The sequence below is a fragment of the Buceros rhinoceros genome, unplaced genomic scaffold (genome assembly GCF_000710305.1).
Source record: "Buceros rhinoceros silvestris isolate BGI_N320 unplaced genomic scaffold, ASM71030v1 scaffold17733, whole genome shotgun sequence".
NCBI classification, from domain to species: domain Eukaryota; kingdom Metazoa; phylum Chordata; class Aves; order Bucerotiformes; family Bucerotidae; genus Buceros; species Buceros rhinoceros.
The window spans coordinates 1-4390 of NW_010401995.1; positions in this window are offsets into that span (position 1 = coordinate 1).

Genomic DNA, 4390 nt, shown 5'->3' on the forward strand with positions numbered 1-4390 from the left:
GCGGCCCTCGGCGAGGTGCCGGCGCTGCAAAACGAGAAGCGGCCTAAGGAGGTGCGGAGGCGAGAGGCGAGGAAGGGCACCGCGCTGCCCTGTTTGCGCTGGGTCTGGAAGTCACGTTAAACATCTCGAGTGCCGTTATCGCCGCCTAGCCCCCACCCCGCCACCAGCAGGGCAGCCGAGCCGAGCGTTCTCTTTCTTTTTTTGTCTTAAAAAAACCCCCACCGAACCAAAAAACCCAACCAAGAAAACCCACCCCAAAACTTTGAGGGAGTTGCAGTAGTTTAGCGAAAAACTGAGCTGCAGCCTGGAGGGAATGCTCCACCCTGCCAGGCAGGAGACTTGGGTTTCACTCGGGGCTGGCAGCGCACAGGATCGCCTTGGAGGCGGCTGGGAAGGAAGGAGAATAGTTTTGTCACATAAAAACAAGCCCTGTGTGGCTCTGGGAGCGGTGTTGAAAGTCTCGTTCCTCAAAGGACTCCTCAGAGAGAAAGGTAGTGAAAAGAGGAGAGGAGAGGGGGCTGAAAACGCTGCGGGTTTGCGGCTGGGGTTGTATTCCTTTCTGGTTTTCAGGATTTTATTTTTGAAACTGGTATTCTGAAGTTTGGCCTCTTTGTTAGCTCACAGCTGAGCGCCGGTTCCTCTTGACACGTAGGCATGGCTGAAGGGGTGGCATGGGTTGGATGCTGTTTAATATTTGGATGTTTACTGCCAGATCATCTCATTTGCTTGCATTATTTCCCTTGCGCTAGAATATCACAAGGTACAGCCCATACTGTAAAACTATCCGAGGCTGCAACAGTGTGGTGGTGTTCCTTAGGCATTTAATTACATTAAACAAACATTCCTTTAATTAAAGGTGTTTGTTTAACATTCCTCATTACAGCCCTTGGAAAAACCCACACAGCAGCCGTGAGCAGGCGGGATGCGGGCTTCTCATTTTTACTGAATTACAACTTGAGCTTTCATGGCGAGCGGGGGAAGAGGCGTTGAGACCATATGGCCGTGGGGAAAACCGGCCAAACGCGAACGGTTGGAGTGCTGGCAGAGATTTCCTTACACAGCAGCATCGTGAGTTGACAAGATTGCGGAGAGGTTTTTGGATGCCTGGCCAGAAAACCTGAGGAATAGCAAGTCTTATTAGTTGCGCTTTGCTGCTGTTCAAGGTAGCGGAGAATCAGCAGGCACCGGGGTGGGGGGTGGCATGGATGAGGGATGGCTGCAGGAGGATGTAGGTAATGAAGACGCGGGTTGGTGCTGTGTGGGAAGCTCGAAGTAATAGAAGCCCCTTCTTCCTGGTAGCCGGAAAGTTTTGTGTGGAATAAGATCACAGGCTTAACAGATGCTTCAGCTCTGCTTGCACAAGTCTTTTCTTCATCAGACTCAACCCGTGTAGTCACTGGCACAGGGATTTGCAGCAGTTACGTTGGGAGTGCTCATACCGTCCTGTGATTTAGGTTTTTTTACCTCTGAAAGTGGGGTGGACGGAGCCTTAGCGTTTACTTACCTGCTGCATGGAACAAAATAACTGCTCAGAATTGAGGTAATGCAAGTTGCCTGATAAAAACCCTCGTGTCCTTTCTCTTAGCGGTTACATCTGGACCTCTCACTAGAGTCCTTCTGGACCTCATATATGTGTAGCGTGAGAAGCCCCAAGTGCATTTTTCAGTTTGACCAGTGGCTGGGTGTTCCTCCCCTGCCTGGGCACGGTCAACACCGTCACCCAAAGAATTCTGCTGCAGACACAGTGTGTGGGCACACTGACCAGTGCTTCCCCAGTGGCTGGGTTGTCCTGCCCTGCCTGGGCACGGTCAACACCGTCACCCAAAGAATTCTGCTGCAGACACAGTGTGTGGGCACACTGACATAATTTGCATGAAGACCATTTATATCCTCAGATTTGTCTGGTAATTTTTATTTTGTGCACGTTGTGCCATTGCAAAACTCTAGCATTAGCTGGCTGTTGCCTTTTTTCCTACAGTAAACTCGTTGCATTGGATGGAGACTAATGTTTTTGGGTTTTTTTAATGTGCTGCAAATGAAGCATTTAAGAGGAGAGTCAACAAAATTTGTAGTCTGACCTGCGTGTCGCAGGTTACTGTTCATGTGCATCCAGCCAGTTGTGAGGCCAAAATATGACTTGCATCTCACCAAGGATGCTTTCCCGGCAGGCAGGCATATCTTCATTTGAGGGTCTTGAGATGACTGAACCACCAAGCTGCCTCTTGAAATTGGGAGGTGGAGTAACTCAGGGAGCCTAGTGAAGAGCTCATCTTTCTGCTACAAGGCATTAAATGGGGTGTCATAATTTTTTCCCCCTGCTAATTTTTTCTTTTAAACATATCATTACCATGTTGCCCAACAACTTTTTACAGCTGTAAAGGTGTCAGATAAAAGATAACTGTGACTTTCTAGAGAAATCCCTTGTGGCTAGCAGGTTGCTTTAGAAGACTGGAAGTTCCCTCTAGTACTTTTACTCCCTAGATCTGATTTAAAGTTGTTTGAAGTTGAGATGAGGCTTTAGTGTAAACACTATTTTCTTAATTTATTCAGTCATGCTTTTCTGACACCTTATTCCTTGCCTTTCAAGGAGTGTTCTTACCTAAGAGCATATAATATGTCTTGACTAATTCTCAGTTAGCAGTTGAGAATCGCAGCTTGCTGAATTTTGAGGGCCGTTTCTCATTTGTGGATGGGAGTGCTGAGTCAGCAGAGAACTGCCTGCTGAGAAGGTGTCAGGTGGCTTCGCCAGGTCATGGTCGGGGGCTTTGGAGATCTTACCTTTCCCTCCTTCAGATCTAGCCCAAGTATCAGCTGAAACTTGTTTCTGTACGTTGGTTACAGGTCTGTTTAAAATGAGTTGATTCAGCCATCATGATGTGTTTGAAGATGAGTATCTCCATCACTGGAAATGGCTGCACAACTGGCATGCCTGAAGGCAGCTGATCAGAAGGGCCATGGGAGGAGGAGAAATTATACCTTCAGTCCTTTGTAGCCTGAATAATGGAGCTTAATTAGTTTTTCTCTGGCAGTACATGGAATTCCTGTAATTGTTTTAATTTATGATCAAGGCTATGCTTGCAATGCAAACTGCATCTTATCCCTACTTGCTGTTGAGGTGGTCACCTGGCCTTGAGTTCTTTGCAGTTTTTGCAATGATTGCATAAACTGAGGCACCTTCTTGGACTCGCCAGTGCCAGAGCAGTCTTGGTGGCTTCCTCTTCAGTGTTGGGAGAGAAGCTGTAGCCTGTCAACAGCTCCGTGCTCAGTGTACTAGCTGAATGCCTGAACTTCTCAGGCATCACACAGAGAATTTAGACATGTTGTGTAGAATTTGCTCCTGAGCATCTAGATGCTGTCATTAAGGAATCCAGATTCTTTGGTGGATCTGATCCACAGAGGCAAAATAATTCTTTAGGGAGGAAAGTTCTTGGGAACCCGCTCCAGAGTGGGATGGTGTGTTGGACTGCGATGGGGAAATTGCTTTCTGCTGCCCACACGTTTGTTTCTTTGGATAACTGGGCGTTGTTTTCTTGAGGTTTTCCAGTCTCATTTTCTATTAGCACCAAATTCTCCACTCATTTATTATACTTTTGTCCAGCCTGCTCTTGGTTTCCAAAGAAAAGCAGCCAGTAACTAAGCATGTAAGTGCTCCGTTTTTGCCTGCTCAGCAGTGGAAATGCTGGGTTTTGAAAACCACCTACTAATTTTAGGAGCCGAAAAGGCTCCTAAATTCTGAACCTTGTGGTACATCTTTTTTAGAGACAGAGAAGTTAGCAGAAGAACTTTACCAGTTCTTTGCTTAAGGACTTTTTACTTTAGTTTCAAAACACCTCAGAAAATTCTAAATGTGAGGAAATGACAAAAAGCAATAGAAAATACCTGTTCTCTTGTGTTAGCAGACTTAAAAACCACACAGTTGGTTAGCGTGATAGTGCAGCTTACCTTGTTCATGGTAACATCAGAGTAGTAATAGTATCGGAGTGGTGACTCAGAAGAAAAGAAAAAATCTGGTGGCAAACAACTTGAATCAAAGCATGGCAGTGTGAAAACAAACATTTACTAGGAAAATAAAATGCATATGGAGACTTTGAGCTTGCAAGTCAGAGTGAAATCACCTGAGTCAAATATCTTTACTTTTTGTTTTCATATCAGGTGCTTTTCTAGCATATTTTTTCAGAACACCTCTGCATCGTTCAGTATTGCTGACGGTGTGGCCTCTTGCTGTGTTTGCTGCACGAGTGGATCATTGCTGAAGGTGGAGTTACTTGTGTTCCTCATGGACTGCCCTGTGATGTTCGTGACTGCAGTGTTTGGGTACTTCACAAAGGCAATGTGCTAATCTGTCGGGCAGGTGGCTGGCATTTCTCCTCTTTTGGAAGTAGAAGAGCGT